The following is an 18,851-nucleotide window of genomic DNA, read 5'->3' as shown; positions in this document are numbered from 1 at the left end:
CCTAAGTAGCTAAGACTACAGGCACAAACAACCAAGCCCAGCTAATTTATTTTATTTTTTTTGTAGAGATCGGGTCTCATTATGTTGCCCAGGCTAGTCTGGAACTCCTGGCCTTAAGCCAACCTCCTGCCTCAGCCTCCCAAAGTGCTGGCATTACAGGTATGAGCCGCTGTGTCTGGACTCTTCTTTCAGTTTTTATGCCATCACATTATCCCAGGTCTCTTCCTTCCTCTCCAGTCTTCTCACACTCATTTGCAATTTCAGCTTCCTCTAACCACCCACCAGATGGGTGCGGTTTGGTCCTAAGCCTTCTTTGCTTCTCATTTGATATTCTCTCTCGCATATCCATGGTTTTAATTCCCATCCCACCTATATGACTTTGATGATGAAATTTCTTTTTTCTTTTTTTTTTCAGATGGAGTCTCACTCTGTTGCCCAGGCCGGAGTACAGTGGCATGATCTCAGCTCTCTGCAACCTCCACCTCCTGGGTTCAAGTAGGAATTTTTTTTTTAATTTAAAAATTTTTTAAATCCTGCCCTTCTAGTCCTCTCTCTCTCAGTGAACAGAACCACCATCTGTCCAGTTCCAAAAGGCTGGGAGTTGTCTTTGACTCTTCCTTCTCCCTCATTTCCCAGAGTCAAACTATTATCTCTAATATTTAACTCTCCACCTCACTTGATCTCCCCACTTCTATCTACCTCCACTCTAGTTCAAGATTCTACCATCTCTTAGCTGGGTCACTGTGATCCACTCTTCCTTCCCTCTAATTTATCTTCCACAGTCATCTTTTCAAAATGCTTACCCCATCATAGCACACACACCCCATGCAGCTTAAAACACATTAATGGCTCCCAAAGTTCTTAACCTGGCCCCACAAGGCCCTGATGGTCTGACCCCTGCCTCCCTCTCCCATCTTATCTCTTGTCTCTCTCCCTCACGTTGCACTCCAGTCTCATCAGCCTTTCAGGCTATATTCCCATCTACCAAGCACCATTTTGCTCCTTCTATCTGGAATGCTCCTGACCACTCACACGCTTGCCTGTTAATTCCTACTCCAGATTTCCAGTCAAGATAACCTCCTCAAGGAAGTCCTCCTTACACAAACCCTCTCCCTCACGAGACGGGTCCCCACTTCATCAATATTCTCATCACACGACATACCTTTCCTTCAGACTTATCCAATTTTCAAATTATACATTTATTTGATTACCATCTGTCTCCCCCACTAGACTGCAAATCCCATAAAAGCAGGGACTTGGTGAATTTTTTGCTCACCACTGCATTCCAAGAGCCTAGAGCAAAAACTTTACCCTTAGAAGGCACTGTTAAAATTGGAATGGAACCAGGTGCGGTAGCTCATGCCTGTAATCCCAGCACTTTGGGAGGCCAATGAGGGCGGATCACGAAGTCAGGATTCAAGACCAGCCTGGCAACCTGGTGAAACCCTGTCCCTACTAAAAATACAAAACTTAGCCAGGCGTGGTGGCGGGCACCTGTAATCCCAGCTACTCTGGAGGCTGAGGCAGAGAATTGCTTGAACCTGGGAGGCGGAGGTTGCAGTGAGCCGAGATCGCATCACTGCACTCCAGCCTGGGTGACAGAGCAAGACTCCGTCTCCAAAAAAAAAAAAAAAAAAAGGAATGGATTATCTTCCTCAAGATTTGAACTGAATAGGTGGAAACAGGGATGGGGGTTGGGTGGGGTGGGAGACAGAGTTTAAGAGACTAGCACTGGTTAATGGTGGAGCTCTAGCATACAGAAACGTGCTCCCAAAGCTAGGAGAATGAAGGTGAGGGACAAAACTCTCATTACCTCTTCCTTGCAACAAAGAGGTTATTTTTGTTTGTTGTTTTTGTTTTTGTTTTTGAAATGGAGTCTTGCTCCGCCACCCAGGCTGGAGTGCAGTGGCACAATCTTGGCTCACTGCAAACTCCACCTCCTGTGTTCAAGCCATTCTCCTGGTTCAGCTGCCCCAGTAGCTGGGATTACAGGCGCGCACCACCATGCCCAGCTAATTTTTGTATTTTAAGTAGAGACGGGGGTTTCACCATGTTGGCCAAGTTGGTCTCGAACTCCTGACCTCATGATCCGCCCACCTCGGCCTCCCAAAGTGCTGAGATTATAGGTGTGAGCCACCACACCCGGCCTCAACAAAGAGTTTATCACCAACCTGATGTGCTCTCTTGAGGAATATGTTTGTGGAACTCTTTTGCATGTTTTAATTAACTAAGGCTAAAATAAAACCTTTGGCTAAAACCATGTCCAGGTCTTTCTGGGGGAATTCTCAATGGGGGCGCTAGCAGAGTAATCTGATCCAACACACCTGACACCTAATGGTTTTCAAATGTTTCTACTTACCTGTTCAGAAGGTGAGGAAATGCAACTAAATAGCAAAGCACCTCTGCAGTGACACAGAAGTGACATTAAGAGACAATTGTGAATATCTTGTATCCTCAAAATGCATAGCTAATTATTCCTGAAATCAAAGTTACAAACTGTCCAATATGAATGATTTTGAACAGGAGAGGAATCCATTAAAAGCTAAACGCAAGTTTTGATAATTTGAACCTTTTCCCTCCAGTTTTACTATAACACAGTACTTTTCAGTACCTGACCCCAGCATAAGGAACTAGAAAACTAATTTATAGAAGTAATGCTTCTACAGTAACAGTGAAAATCCATTGATTTACTATTTTAGCAAATGTATAACCTGATATCTGTACTCTAAATATTAGAGACGTAAATTTGTCAGAGGAATCTTGGTGTACGATGAATGCTTGCATTGGAAAAGACGCAACTTGCTGTTTTTACTAATTTTATATTTCTCTGGACTTAACTAAGAATTATGTTCTCTTATCTCGGCCTCTCTGGGTTTTCCTCTTCAAATGAAATGCTTCTGACCTGTACAGGTTTAGAAAAGGTTATCCTCAACTAAAATAACTGCTTCAGTACAAGGGAAAATTCTGTGGAAATCTTTTGCATTTGACGTTGCTAAACTTAAGTACAATAATGTCACATGTACTTATACAGTAATTGTGGGCACGCCTAAGTCCCTCCCTCTTTCCTAAACCAAATCCCCAGATCCTAGAAATCCAGCCCTTCTGCCCTCCGGAGGCGCCTTTCCCAACGTAAAGTACAATTTTAAATTTCAGCTCCTGACTAAAATCATGATCCGCAGTCAACTGCTAGAGAATCTGGGCACCCCGGTGTCTCTGGAGCGTGCAGCGGGTGTGGGCAAGGGCAGGGGGAGTGGGCGAAGCTGCTGGTTGGTGCCTGAAATCTGTGCGTTGCCCCTTTAATTGTGTCCCCAGCCCTCGGGCGTTTCTGTCCAACGCCCACGTCAGCAAATACCTTTTGTTTCTCTCACGTTGGGGCTACTTGTTTTAGGGCGCAAAGGAACGGCCTCGAAAGGGGGTCCTTCCCCAGCCGAGAACCAGGAATCTTCCCTCGGCCCGCGCGCGCGACCAGCCGGTGCGCCGCGGCCCGCGGTAAGTGGCTGCGCGCGGCGCCGGCGGAGGGCGGGCGGGCGTCGGGGCTGCCCGGGACCCGCCGCGAGCCTGGCCGCGGGCGGAGGCGCCGCGGGCTCTGACGGCCCGGGCGGCGGCAGTGCTGGGATGCGGGCCCCGGGCGCGCCTTCCCCAGACGTCCCCGGGCCGGGAGCGCGGCGGGAGGCGCCGAGGCGAGCGGGCGCCATTTGCAGCCCGGGGCGCAGTGGCGGCGGCGGCGGCGCCGGCTCCGAGGGGCTGTGGGCGGCCACGGAGGAGGCGCGGGCGGCTGCGGCGGCGGCGGCGGGCCCAGCCCGGGGCGGCGGCGGGCGTTGGTGGGCACCGGCTCCCGGCCGCCCCTCCCCGCGCCCGGCCGCGCCTCCCAGCCCGCGGGGCCGGCCCTTTCTGCGCGCCCGGGAGGGGCTGCGGGACAATGGCCGCGCCGTCGCCGCCCGCGCCCGCCTCGCCGCCCGGCCCGGCCCGGGGAAAGGCGGGAAGGCGCGCGGAGCCTCCTGGCGGCGGCGGCGGGAAGGCGGCGGGGACGGCGCCGGGCGTGTCTGGAGCCGTCGGGCGCCGCGGACTCTGGAGGGGCTCGGGCTACGCGGAGCAAAGACGGGCGGCCGCCGCGGGGGCGCGCGGGGAGGGCAGGGCAGGGCCGGGGCCGGAGTCTCTGCGGGTGCGGCCAGGGGCGCTGCCGGGGAACCTGGCTCCCAGGGCAGTAGCCCGAGTTTCTCGGTGCAGCCTCCATCCTTGGTTTTATGTCAAGATGCGACATCTGGGCTTAGAACCGAGGGCGAACTCACCGCGCCTAACCAATGTTGAGCTCCCAACTATTTGGCTTCTGGACGGAACCTTACATGCTCATCTCTACCCATGCGGACCGCCTCTTTTGTGAGTTAGTCAGCGGCTTGTTCCCTTCCCCTTCAGATGCGCTTATGTATCGCTGATTGTTCCAATGGCCCTACTCCACATCATTCTAAGACGCGTTTGGAAGCGGTAGATTCACACACACCTGGTGGGCTTCTAACCACACACGTCAGTATCACCTCTATGCTTGATAAACCTTTATAGTTGCACAACTTTAAATGGAGTGCTTTCACCTATATGAATTATTTCACTTAATTTCACATAAAACAACCACCTAGTCAGGCTGACGGTAATTCCACTTTGCAGATGAGGGAACACGTATGAAGCATGGCGTTTCACCTCTAGGCCAGGGTGACCATAGCCGCCCAGGGCCTCCTGTTCCCGCCCTGCCTTCCCTCCTAAGGCACCTCCAGAGGAGTCTTTAGAAGGGCCAGTCTTACACAGCGCTTCCCTGCTCTAAAAACCTTAACTGATCTTTTTCAGGAAAGCCTCCAAAATCCTCAGCAAGCTTCTGCTCCAGTCTTATCTCCTCCATGCCTCAGGTATGGATGCGTTTGTAGACTGGAGCAAGAGCCCCTCACTGATAAGCAGGGATCAGATGTCTTTATTCCTGGGAACCTCTCTGGCCACACAAGTGGCAACTGGGAAGTGAGAATCTGGCTTAGGGCCCTTGATCAAATGGGTGTCTGGGTGGATTGTGCTCTAAAATGTCAGCAGGAGGCATAATGAGTAGGGACTCCAGGAAGGAGGCCACACCACTAACCCTTATCTCCTAGCCCTGAAATCACCAGCTTCGCTGTTGATAATGATTTGGGGCCATCAAAAACTTTGTAAGATAGAGTAATATTGATTCATCGTATGTCATTTAAATCTAATTTTTAGATAAAACTGTGTAATAGACTTAACTCAGTGACACAATGATATGTTAATCATATTTAAAGATTTGATGTGTTTGATTCCCTTGAATGAAGCTTTTGCCACTTTTCTGCTCAAAATTGGTCAGTGGCTCCCCATCTTACGCAGTTTAAAAGCCAAAAGCTCCATAATAGTCTATGCAGCCTTACAAGCACCTGGTCTCACCATGTCCTACTTCTCTCATGATCTGCTTTCCCTTTCTGACTCCATATCCCATTGCTTCCCCCATGCCTCCTTGCCTGCTCACCTCAGGGCCTTTGCACTTGCTGTTCCCTTTGCCTGAAATACTCTTCCCCCAGACACCCACATGACTCTCTTACTTCCTTTGGACTTTACCCAAATGCCATCTTCTCAATGAGGCTTTCCTCAACTATAGTTTTGATTCTCTTAAGTGTTTTTATTAATTCTAAATCTTTTCTGTCTCAGGCCATTTGTGCAGCTATAAAAATACTTTGGGACTGGGTAATTATAAAGAACAAATTTATTTCTCACACTTCTGGAGGCTGGGAAGTTTAGGCAGTTTGGTGTCTAGTGAGGGCTGCTCTTTGCTTCCAAGATGGCACCGTGTTGCTGCATCCTCTGGATGGGAGGACTGCTGTGTCCTCACGTGGCAGAAGGAATGGAAGGGCAAAAGAGGCCAAACTCACTCCCTCAGGTGCTTTTATAAGGGCACTAATTCCATCCATGAGGGCAGAGTCTTCGTGGCCCAATCACCTCCTAAAGATGATACCGTTGCAATCGGGATGAAGTTTCAACATGAATTTTGGAGGGGACACAAATGTTCAAACCATAGCTCTTAAATGTTTTTAATACAGACGATCACTGACTTACAATGGCTTGACTTACGATTTTTTGACTTTACAGTGGGTTTAATGGGGTATTAAATGCATTTTAAACTTACAATGTTTTCAACTTAAAATAGGTTTATTGGAATGTAACCCCATCGTCAGTTGAAGAGCATCTGTACTTAATTCTAAATCTTCCAAAGCTGAAGGATCATTTATCCATCAAGGAATACAATTACCACTCTAGTTAGCTGAAGTTCTTTATGACTCAGGAACTTTTGCTAAGCAGGCTAACAAGATTAGTTTTGCTGACCCTGGTGGGACACATTAAATTTTAGATTAATGACTATATATCTTAAAAGAGTTGATCTTCTCAGCCGGGTGTGGTGGCTCACACCTATAATTCCAACACTTTGGGAGGCCAAGGCCTCGGGGGTCGGGGGGGCGGGGTGTGGATCACGAGGTTAGGAGTTCGAGACCAGCCTGGACAAGAAGGTGAAACCCCATCTTTACTAAAAATACAAAAATTAGCACACAGTGGCAGGCACCTGTAATCACAACTACTCGGGAGGCTGAAGCAGGAGAATCACTTGAACCTGGGAGGCAGAGGTTGCAGTAAACCGAGATTGCGCCACTGCACTCTAGCCTGGGCGACAGAGCAAGACTCCGTCTCAAAAAAAGAGAGTTGATCTTCACAACGACAACCTTAGTTCAAGTTACACTCGCTACTTAAATCTTCAGTCTACTCATAGAAATACATGTCATTTGCTTCTATTCCAAAGACTTTCGAACTTAATGGTTCCTAAAATGTGTAATTGTCTTTCCCAACCACCTTTTTAAAGATCATTGAACTTCATGGAAATCTTGAATTCTGTTATATTCTTGGGACTATTATAATATTTAACTCTTACAGATATTTAAAATGTTTCCATTTGGATTTTGGATGTCCCATATAAATTGATCTAACTTGCTGTTTCAACGTATAAAGTCACTCTACTGAAAGAAGAAAATCTGAAATGCATTACCGATTTCCATGACCTAATCACATAATTCTGAAAATAACTTAAACCTTTTTTGATGACTCAAGAGTACTACTATGAATGCATGTTATGTTAAAATCCTTTCAATGTGAATATCAGGTTGTAACTGACCCCAGTGTATAGGACAATTCCTATTTTTTTTTTTAGATATAACTCTTTTTTTTGAGACGGAGTTTCACTCTCGTTGCCCAGGCTGGAGTGCGATGGTGCGATCTGGGCTCACTGCAACCTCCGCCTCCCAGGGTCAAGCGATTCTCCTACCTCAGCCTCTCAAGCAGCTGGGATTACAGGCGCCTGCCACCATGCCCGGCTAATTTTTTGTATTTTTAGTAGAGATGGGGTTTCACCATGTTGGTCAGGCTGGTCTCAAACTCCTGACCTCAGGTGATCCACCCGCCTCAGCTTCCCAAAGTGCTGGGATTACAGGTGTGAGCCACTGCACCTGGCCTGAGATATAACTCTTACGCCATAAAATTTACCCCTTTTAAAGTGTACAATTCAGTTTTTTGATATGGTCACAAAATTGTGCAACCATCATGACCCTCTTAACTCCAGAACATTTTCATCATTTGCATAAAGAAACCCCATGCCTGTTAACAGTCACTCCTATTCCCATGTCTCCCTAGCTCCTGATAACCCCTCATCTACTTCCTATGTGGATCTACCCATTCTGGGCATTTCATGTGAATAAAATCATAAATAAAATATGTATTTTTTATGACTAGTTTCTGTAACTTAGCATCAGGTTTTTTGTTTTTAGACAAAGTCTCGCTCTGTCACCCAGGCTGGAGTGCAATGGCGCGATCTCGGCTCACTGCAAGCTCCGCCTCCTGGGTTCACGCCATTCTCCTGCCTCAGCCTCCCGAGTAGCTGGGATTACAGGCACCTGCCACCATGCCCGGCTAATTTTTTGTATTTTTAGTAGAGACAGGGTTTCACCGTGTTCACCAGGATGGTCTCGATCTCCTGACCTCATGATCCGCCCGCCTCGGCCTCCCAAGGTGCTGGGATTACAGGCATGAGCCACTGCACCCAGACTTGTTTGTTTTTTAGAGACAGGATCTCACTGTCACCCATACTGGATTGTGGTGGCGTAATCCTGGCTCACTACATCCTTGTCCTCCTGGGCTCAACCAGTCCTCTGCCTCAGTCTCCCAAGTAGCTGGGACTACAGGCTCACGCCACTGTTCCCAGCCAGCATGAGGTTTTTAAGGTTCACCCATGTTGTAGTATATACAGTCATATGTCACTTGATGGGGATATGTTCTGAGAAATGTGTTGTTAGGTGATTTTTGTTGTTGTGTGAACATCATAGAATGTACTTACACAAACCTGGCTGATATAGCCTACTACACGCCTAGGCTGTATGGTATAGCCTATAGCTCCTAGGCTACAATCCTGTATAGCATAATACTATAGGCATTTGTAAAACAATGGTAAGTATTTGTGTATCTAAACATATCTAAACACAGGAAAGCTGGGCACAGTGGCTCACGCCTGTAATCCCAGCACTTTGGGAGCCCAAGGTGGGTGGATCACCGAGGTCAGGAGTTCAAGACAAGCCTGGCCAACATGGCAAAACCCCGTCTCCACTAAAAATACAAAAATTAGCCAGGCATGGCGGTGGGTGCCTGTAATCCCGGCTACTCAGGAGGCTGAGGCAGGAGAACTGCTTTAACCCAGGAGGCGAAGGTTGCAGTGACCTGAGATGGTGCTACTGCACTCCAGCCTGGGGGATAGAGCAAGACTTTGTCTACAAAAATAAATAAACAAATAAATAAACACAGGAAAGGTACAATAAAAATATGGTATTATAATCTTATGGGACCACCGTTGTATATGTAGTCAGTTGTTGACCAAAATGTTATGCGGCGCATGACCATATCAGTACTTCATTCTTCTTATGGCCGAGTTACATTCCATTGTATGGGTATACCACATTTTGTTTACCCACCTGTCCATCGATGGACATTTGGATTGTTTCCACCTCTTAGCTGTTACAAATAATGCTATTATAAACATTCGTGTATCAGTTTCTGTGTAGACATATGTGTTCATTACTCTTGAATATATACCTAGGAGTGAAATTGCTGGGTCATATGATAACTCCATGTTTAATCATTTGAGGAACTCCCAGACTGTTTTCCAAAGTTGCTGTACCATTTTATATTTCCACCAGCAGTGTGTGAAGGTTCTTATTTATCTATACTCTGGCCAACACTTAGTATTTTCATGTTTTTTAAAAAATTATTATATCTCTGGAAAAACATGGAAAAAAAAATATAGAAAAAGAAGAAGAAAAAATTTTTTAAAAATTATTGTAGCAAACTATCCTAGTGGGTGTGAGGTAGTATCTCATTGTGATTTTGATTTGCATTTCTCTAATGATTAATGATGCTAAACATCTCTTCATGTGCTTATTTCTATTTGTCTTATTTAATCTTATTTATTTTAGCGATTATCTTATTTAATCCTCTTAACAGACTTCCTTAGAGCCTCTAAACAGTCAATAACCTCATTTTACAAAAAGGAAACCAATGCTTAGAGTTAAGTAACTTGACAAAGTCACACAGCTAATGATTGGTAGACCTATAATCCTGTGTTTCTTCTTTTTAAAATCCTTCAGAAGTGCCTCAGAACCCCCAAAACTGGAGGGGCTTCCAAGATCTAGCTCTTACATACTTTTCTAGTTTCATCTTCTGCCATCCTTCTGTAGGCCCACAGTCTCTAGCTATAGCAAACTTCTTACCATCCCCTAGGAGGCCATGCTGTTTAATACGCTGTTTTTGCCTTCCCATTTGGTGCTCTCTCTGGCTAGAATGCCTTTTGCCCTCTTTCTCATGTATAAACTTCTTTTCATCCTTCAAGACCCAACCTAAACGTTGAGCCTTTTGGAAATGTTTCTCAGTACTCCCAGGTACAATCATTTGCTTTCTTTGTTTTACAGTTCCCTTCTACTATGAGTATTTTCTTCATTGTATTGTCACTTTGTCTAGAAGTCTCTTCTCTTCCTGTCTCTTCTCTGACTCTCTCTCTCTCCTACTAGACAGTGAGCTGCTTGAAAGTGAGCACTGACCTTTGACATTTCATCACCTCTATATTCTCAGGACCAGGTATAGTCTGGTATAGAGTAGTTGCTCAATAAATATGTCTTGAATAAAATGCGTTTCACCTGCCAATTTGAGTATCTGCCCTTCTCATAAAAATAGAGTAAAACGGCCACATACAGTGGCTCACACGTGTAATCCCAGCACTTTTGGAGGCCAAGGCGGGCAGATCACTTGAGGCCAGGAGTTTGAGACCAGCCTGGCCAACATGGCGAAACCCTGTCTCTGTTAAAAATATAATATTTAGCCAGATGTGGTGGTGCGTGCCTGTAATCCCAGCTACTCAGAAGGCTGAGGCACGAGAATCACTTGAACCCAGGAGTGGCAGGTTGCAGTGAGCCAAGATCATGCCGCTGCACTCCAGCCTGGGTAACAGAGTGAGACTCTGTCTCAAAAAAATAAATAAATAAATAAATAAAGATTTTTCTGTTAAAATATAGAAAGAGCCAGACATGGTGGTACACTGTTATAGTCCCACCTATGTGGGAGACTGATGCAGGATCACTTGAGCCCCGGAGGCCAAGGCTGCAGTGAGCCAAGATCGTACCACTGCACTCCAGGCTGGTGGGACCTTGTCTCAAGAATTTAAAAAAGGAAAATATACTGCTGTGGAGTTCAGAACAATGTAAAATTAATGATTGTATCAAAAGATGAAGTTGTTTTCTTTCGGCTGTTTTTCTGACCCTTCAGAAAACCTCCATTGCTTTGAATCCTGTGGCTCTCAGCAGCATGTGAAACACGGAGGGCATAGCAGATGCCTTATATCACCTTCAGTTCCCTCTGTCTCCCTGGCGCTGTTGGACTAGGTCCAACATAAAATTCTTACAGTTCCAGAATATCTGGGGGAAGTTTTTTGTTTTTGTTTTTGAGACAGGGTCTCGCCCTGTTGCCCAGGCTGGAGTGCAGTGGCACAATCACAGCTCACTGCAGCCTCAGCCTCTCAGGCTCAAGTGATCCTCCCACCTCAGCCTACTGAGTAGCTGGGACCACAGGCATATACTACCACACACCTGGCTAATTTTTTAATTATTTGTAGAGATGAGGTCTCGCCATGTTGCCCAGGCTGGTCTCGAACTCCTGGGCTCAAGTGATCCTCCTGCCTGGGCCTTCCAAAGTGCTAGGATTATAGATATGAGCTACCATGCCCGGCTGGGGGAAGTTTTATTCCAAAATCTACAATGTATTTTTCATCACCAGAAGATACCTCAGCAAACCAAACTAAACCATAATTTTATCCATGACTTTTTAAATATATACATTAGAGTAGTATTCTAAGTATAAACACTTAAATTTTCTTTTCTTTCTTTTTTTTTTTTTTTTTTAGTAGAGATGGAGTCTTGCCCTGTTGCCCAGGCTAGAGTGCAGTGGCATGAGCATTGCTCACTGCAGCCTCGAACTCCTGGGCTCAAGGGATCCTCCCTCCTGCCTTAGCCTCCTGAGTAGCTGGGACTACAGGTTCGAGCCACTGTACTCAGCAACATTAAAACATAAACTTTTAGGTTGCAAATCTTATTTTAGGTTATAGATCTCATTCTCAGGCCACTGCACTCCAGCCTGAGTGACAGAGCAAGTCTGTATCTCAAAAAAAAAAAAAAAAAAAAAAGAAAGAAAAAAAGGCAAAAATGGTTTCTCAAGAATAATTTGGCACACACTTGTATTCAGAAGGCTGAGGTGGGAGGATCACCTGAGCCCGGGGAGGTCAAGGCTGCAGTGAGCTGTGATCTCACCACTGCACTCCAGCCTGAGCAACAGAGAAAGATTCTGTCTAAAACAAAAAACAAACAAAGCAAAAAAAAAAAAAAAAAAAAAAAAAGACCAGGCGCAGTGGCTCACACTTGTAATCCCAGCACTTTGGGAGGCCGAGGCAGGCGGATCATGAGGTCAGGAGTTCGAGACCAGCCTGGTCAAAACAGTGAAACCCCCATCTCTACTAAAAATACAAAACTTAGCTGGGCATGGTGGCGGGCACCTGTAATCCCAGCTACTTAGGAGGCTGAGACAGTAGAATCACTTGAACCCGGGAGGTAGAGGTTACAGTGAGCCGAGATTGCACCACTGCACTCCAGCTTGGGCGACAGAGCTAGATTCCATCTCAAATTAAAAAAAAAAAAAAAAAAAAAAGAATAATCCTTCCTTAAGGTGAGGTCTGCAATTGACTAGTTGGAGTCGAGCGTTGCTATTCCCAGGTACACATGTAGTTTTGAAATGATCGCTCTCACTCTCTCTAGGTACATGAATATGATGAAACCAGTCAAAAAACATTTTTTTTTCCTGTATCCACATTTTTTGTTTTTGTTTTTGTTTTGAGACAGAGTCTCACTCAGCCGCCCAGGCTGGAGTGGAGTGGTGCAATCTCGGCTCACTGCAACCACTGTCTCCGGGGTTCAAGCAATTCTCCCGTCTCAGCCTCCTGAGTAGCTGGGATTACAGGCACCCGCCATCATGCCCGGCTAATTTTTGTATTTTAGTAGAGATGGGGTTTTGCCATGTTGGCCAGGCTGGTCTTGAACTCCTGACCTCAGGTGATAAACCCGCCTCAGCTTCCCAAAGTGCTAGGATTACAGGCGTGAGCCTCCTTTCTGTATCCCCATTTGTATAAGACAAGAAAATGTGTGGCAATAAAACTCTAAAATGTTTACATTTTGTACTCATTGAAAGCAGTGTTTTTAAATGTTTAGATAATTAATAATAATAATAATAGCTGACATTTATCAAGGGCTTGTTATAAGCCAGGCACTGTTATAAGCACGTTTCTTGGATTAGCTTCTAATATTCTCCATCTCGCAGCTCTATAAGCTATAGGTATTATTATTGCCCCTGTATTAGTCCATGCTCACATTGATAAAAAGAAATACCTGGCCGGGGCCAGGCACCGTGGCTCATGCCTGTAATCCCAGCACTTTGGGAGGCTGAGGCAGGCGGATCATGAGGTCAGGAGTTTGAGACCAGCCTAGCCAATATGGTGAAACTTCATCTCTACTGAAAATACAAAAATTAGCCGGGTATGGTGGCCCGCACCTGTAGTCCTAGCTACTCCAGAGGCAGAGACAGAATCGCTTGAACCCGGGAGGCAGAGGTTGCCATGAGCCGAGATCACGTCACTGCACTGCAACCTGGAGGACAGAGTCAGACTCTGTCTCAAAACAAAACAAAACACCTCGCTAGGTGCTGTGGCTCATGCCTGTAATCCCAGCACTTTGGGAGGCCGAGGCGGGCGGATCACCTGAGGTCAGTAGTTCGAGACCAGCCTGGCCAACATGGTGAAACCCCGTCTCTACTAAAAATATAAAAATTAGCCACGCATGGTGGGATGTTACTGTAATCCCGGCTACTTGGGGGGCTGAGGCAGGAGAATCGCTTGAACCCAAGAGGTAGAGGTTGCGGTGAGCCAAGATCACACCGTTGCACTCCAGCCTGGGCAACGAGTAAAACTCCGTCTCAAAAAAAAAAAAAAGACTGCCCAACAGGCCCCCCAGGGAGGGAATCAGGAGGCTGCCAATGACATTGCTAGTGTAATTTAAGGGTCGACTAACTGCTATAGGCCGTGCGCAGTGTAATCCAGCACTTTGAGAGGCCAAAGTGGGAGGATCCCCTTGAGCCTAGGAGTTCGAGTTTACGGTGAGCTGTGAGTGCACCACTGCACTTCAGCACTTCATCCTGGATGACAGAGTGAGACCCTGCCTCTGAAAATAAATAAAAGGAAACAACCCTGCTACCCCTGAACTTCCCCTGAACTCCTACCAAATAGTGACTCCTGTCTTCACCATGTTTGTCTCTTGACAATCATGAAGCTTTTGACACTGGAATGCTGCTATGAGAAAAAAATACAATGTTTCCATAAATGTGCTTGCCAGCATTAACAGCCAAAACAGAAGAAAGATGGTTCCCACCTCATTTCTGCCTTCCGGATCTCACAGAACATCTCATTGATAGGCCACATTTCACATGGGGAAACTGAATTGTAAAGGAGTCTGGGAAATGTACTTTTTAGTTTCCAGAAGGAAGTTAGAAAGGATGTTGATGCCGGTCGCGGTGGCTCATGCCTGTAATCTTAGCACTTTGGGAGGCCGAGGTGGGCGGATCTCTTGAGCCCAGGAGTTCAAGACCAGCCTGGGCAATATATCGAGACCCTTTAAAAAAAGGATCCTGAGTGTCCATCCACAGATCAACTCTAATATCTGCTAGAGTGGAACTTGGTGGTCATCTGAAAAAAATAGCATTCCATCAGCATGTAAAAATTGTTTAGGGCACAGACCATGCTCAGAAATCAGTTCTTTTGGCCAGGTGCAGTGGCTCACACCTGTAATCCCAACACTTTGGGAGGTCAAGGTGGTGGGTGGATTGCTTGAGTCCAGGAGTTCGAGACCACCCTGGGCAACGTGGTGAGACTCCATCTCTACAAAAAATACAAAAAAATTAGCCAGGTGTGGTGGTACACGTCTGTGGTCCCAGCTCCTCGGAAGGCTGATGTGCAAGCATCCTTGAACCTGGGAGGCAGAGGTTGCAGTGAGCCAAGATCGTGCCACTGTACTCCAGCCTAGGTGAGAATGAGACCCTGTAGCAAAAACAAAAAGAAAAAGGAAAAAGAAATCAGTTCTCTTAAAAAGCCACAAATTAGGCCAGGCGTGTTGGGTCACGCCTGTAATCCCAGCACTTTGGGAGGCCGAGGCAGGCGGATCACAAGGTCAGGAGTTCGAGACCAGATTGGCCAATATGGTGAAACCCCGCCTCCACTAAAAATACAAAAATTAGGCGGGCGTGGTGGCAGGCTCCTGCAGTCCCAGCTACTCGGGAGGCTGAGGCAGGAGAATCGCTTGAACCCGGGAGGCGGAGGTTGCAGTGAGCCAAGATTGCGCCATTGCACTCCAGCCGGGGCAACAGGAGTGAGACTCCGTCTCAAAAAAAAAAAAAAAAAAAGCCACAAATTACCACTGTACACACCCAGTACACTGGACAGTAGTTAATATGCCCTTAAGTGGCAGTGTTGAAGCAGTGAAGCAATCCAAGTAAATACCATTCTCTGAATGCCCTTCTAACTCATTAGGGCTAGGTGACAGATGAGCTTTTAGTGTGGCAACGGGTTGTTCTCAAAAACTATTAATTTTGGGCCAGGCACAGTGGCTCATGCCTATTATTCCAACAAGGTGGGAGGATCACTTGAGCCTAGGATTTCAAGACCAGCCTGGGCAATATGGAAAAACCCTGTCTCTACAAAAATACAAAATTTAGCCTGGTAGACCTCTAGTCTCAGCTACTCAGAAGGCTAAGGCTGGAGGATCACTTGAGCCTGAGAGGTCAGGGCCATAATGAGCCATGGTCACACCACTGCATTCTAGCCTGAGTGACAGAGTGAGACTCTCTCAAAAAAAAAAAAAAAAAAAAAAATACTGGGCATGGTGGCTCATGCCTGTAATCCCAGCAATTTGGGAGGCTGAGGTGGGTGGATCACCTGAGGTTGGGAGTTTGAGACCAGCCTGACTAACATGGAGAAATACCATCTCTACTAAAAATACAAAATGAGCCCGGTGTGGTGGTGCATACCTGTAATCCCAGCTACTCGGGAGGCTGAGGCAGAATCACTTGAACCCGGGAGGCAGAGTTTGTGGTGAGCCAAGATCACACCATTGCACTTCAGCCTGGGCAACAAGAGCGAAACTCCATCTCAAAAAAAATAAAAAGTTATTTCAGTTTGTTTTCGTATTTATTTATTTAGAGATAGGTCTCACTATGTTCCCTACGCTGGTCTGGAATTCCTGGCTTCAAGTGACCTTCTTGCTTCTGCCTCCTGAAATGCTGGGATTACAGGCATGGGCCACTGGGCCCAGCTCCTCTTGTTTATACTTACCTGTACTTTCTTTTTTTTTCAAGATATGTTGAATTTTTAAAGCTATTCTGTTCAGTTTTCTTCCAAAACACATTGATGACATTTGGAGGAAAAGAGCAATAGGACTTACTATCTTGGTTTCATCTGCTGGCCTGCCTTTGAATAGTGTTGTCTTAAGTTTATTTTCTTGTCAAAGTTAAAAAGTATGTTTGGGCCAGGGACAGTGGCTCATGCCTATAATTTCAGCACTTTTGGAGGCCGAAGTCGGGGGATCGCTTGAGCCCGGGAGTTTGAGACCAGCCTGGGCAACATGACGAAACCTCATCTTTCTAAAAAATACAAAAATTAGCCAAGCTTGGTGGTGGGTACTTGTAGTCCCAACTACTTGGTAGACTGAAGAGGGAGAATCACTTAAGCCTGGGAGATCAAGGCTGCAGTGAGTCGTGATTGTGCCACTGCACTCTAGCCTGAGTGACAAAGTGAGACTGTCTCAAAAAATAAACCAAATGGCCAGGCGTGGTGGCTCACGCCTGTAATCTCAGCACTTTGGGAGGCCCAGGCAGGAAGATTGCCTGAGGTCGGTCAGGATTTCGAGACCAGTCTGGCCAACACGGAAAAACTCCGTCTCTACTAAAAATACAAAAAAATTAGCCAGGCGTGATGGTGTGTGCCGGTAATCCCAGCTCCTCGGGAGGCTGAGGCAGGGGAATTGCTCAAACCAGGGAGGCGGAGGTTGCAGTGAGCCGAGATCACGCCATTTCACTCCAGCCTGGGCGACAGAGTGAGACTCCATCTCAAAAACACCAAAACGAAACGAAAAAACGGATTGCTTTTGATTTGCCATAGTATATTTTAATATTGGAAATCTCTTATAAACTTTAATATTAAGATTGAGGTTAAAAAGTTATATATAAAAAACATAAAAATATGTATATAAAATGTATATATTTCTTTAAAAAGAGTTCCAAGCCAATTTGAAGCCAAATGATCATTCTATTATTAATAATATTAATGATTTATTTATATTGTATATTATATTTTAAATCATTATATATTACATATTTGTTCTATATTATATATTAATATTAATTATTAATGATTTTCTATTAACTATTATTAACTATTATTAATAATAATTTGTGTCAGATCATCTATTTTTACATGTTAAAAATTGTATCTGACAGAGGCTCTTATATAATTTTTTTTTTTTTTGAGACGGAGTCTTGCTCTGTCACCCAGGCTGGCATGCAGTGGCACAGTCTCAGCTCACTGCAGCCTCTGCCTCCCGAGTTCAAGCAATTCTCCCTCCTCAGCCTCCTGAGTAGCTGGGATTACAGGCACCTGCCACCATGCCCAGCTAATTTTTGTATACTTAGTAGAGATGGGGTTTCACCATATTGGCCAGGCTGGTCTCAAACTCCTGACCTCAGGTTATCTGCCCGCCTTGGCCTCCCAGAGTGTTGGGATTACAGGTGTGAGCTACTGTGCCTGGCCCTTATATAGTTTATTTAAATAAATATTATGTACCTTAGCAGATCTTTCTGCCTCTTATGACAAAAGTACATTATAAATATGTTTTCTCTCTCTACAGGACAATCCTCCAAACACAGACTCTTTGACTTAGAATCTTCCCTTTTTTACTCCATTCAAGAGCAGCATTCATAAATTTCCAGGTATGACAAATTTTAATTCTTCATCTACCTCACTTAAATGCATAGATAAAAAGTAGAATTCTGGGGCTGGGCGCGGTGTCTCACGCCTATAATCCCAGCACTTTGGGAGGTCAAGGCAGACAGATCACCTGAGGTCGGGAGTTCGAGACCAACCTGACCAACATGGAGAAACCCTGTCTCTACTGAAAATACAAAATTAGCCGGGCATGGTGGCACATGCCTGTAATCCCAGCTACTTGGGAGGCTGAGGGAGGAGAATTGCTTGAACCCGGGAGGTGGAGGTTGCGGTGAACCGAGATGGCACCATTGCACTCCAGCCTGGGCAACAAGAGCGAAACTCTGTCTCAAAAAAAAAAAAAAAAAAGGTAGAATTTTGGGCTGGGTACGGTGGCTCACGCCTGTAATCCCAGCACTTTGGGAGGCCAAGGCAGGAGGATCACCTGAAGTCGGGAGTTTGAGACCAATCTGGCCAACATGGCAAAACCCCGTCTCTATTAAAAATACAAAAATTAGCCGGGCGTGGTGCTGGGCGCCTATAATCCCAGGTGCTTGTGAGGCTGAGACAGGAGAATCACTTGAATCCGGGCAGCGGACATTGCAGTGAGCCAAGATCACACCAGTGCACTCCAGCCTGAGCAACAGAGCAAGACTGTCTCCAAAAAAAAAAAAAAAAAAAAAAAAAGGGTAAAATTTTGTAGTTGCAGATTTTATATATCAGAGAATGGATTTATTTCTTGGAAATTCACTGTCTAAGATGTTCAGCGTTCTGATTTTTTTGGTCTCCCTGTTCACTGATTGCTAATTTTTTTTAATGACATCTTTATTTTGAATACTCTCTTAAGGAGGTGTAGTGTATCCTTATGAATGTGGGCCGAATTTTTTTTTAACACCCAGCATACATATTTGAACTACATTTCAATCTTTTATTTATTTATTTATTTATTTATTTTTGAGATGTAGTCTGGCTCTGTCGGCCAGACTGGAGTGCAGAGGCAACCTCCACCTCCCAGGTTCAAGCAGTTCTGCCTCAGCCTCCAGAGTAACTGGGATTACAGGCACCTGCCACCAAGCCTGGCTAATTTATGTATTTTTAGTAGAGACTGGGTTTCACCATGTTGGTCAGGCTAGTCTCGAACTCCTGACCTCAGGTGATC

General features: G+C 45.7%; 1 protein-coding gene across 10 annotated transcripts in view; it reads left to right on the top strand.

Annotated features, from left to right (window-relative positions):
- Positions 1 to 3,041: 3,041 nt before the first annotated feature.
- The window catches only part of ZBTB8A (zinc finger and BTB domain containing 8A), a 69,385-nt gene continuing 53,575 nt past the window's right edge, over positions 3,042 to 18,851 (top strand). For 2 of the 10 annotated variants that reach the window (XM_055102959.1, XM_055102943.2), the window contains exons 1-3: positions 3,042 to 3,129; positions 3,389 to 3,489; positions 17,616 to 17,697. The gene's annotated coding sequence lies outside the window, so the exon portion shown is untranslated. Of the gene's footprint in view, positions 3,490 to 4,146; positions 4,378 to 17,615; positions 17,698 to 18,851 lie in introns of those variants that run through there. The other 8 variants (XM_063593100.1, XM_003812972.5, XM_008965514.4 and 5 more) reach the window with 8 other exon arrangements.

Source organism: Pan paniscus, chromosome 1 (genome assembly GCF_029289425.2).
Source record: "Pan paniscus chromosome 1, NHGRI_mPanPan1-v2.0_pri, whole genome shotgun sequence".
Taxonomy (NCBI): domain Eukaryota; kingdom Metazoa; phylum Chordata; class Mammalia; order Primates; family Hominidae; genus Pan; species Pan paniscus.
Note: the sequence above shows the minus strand (reverse complement) of the source record. Positions and strands in the feature narration are given on the sequence as shown.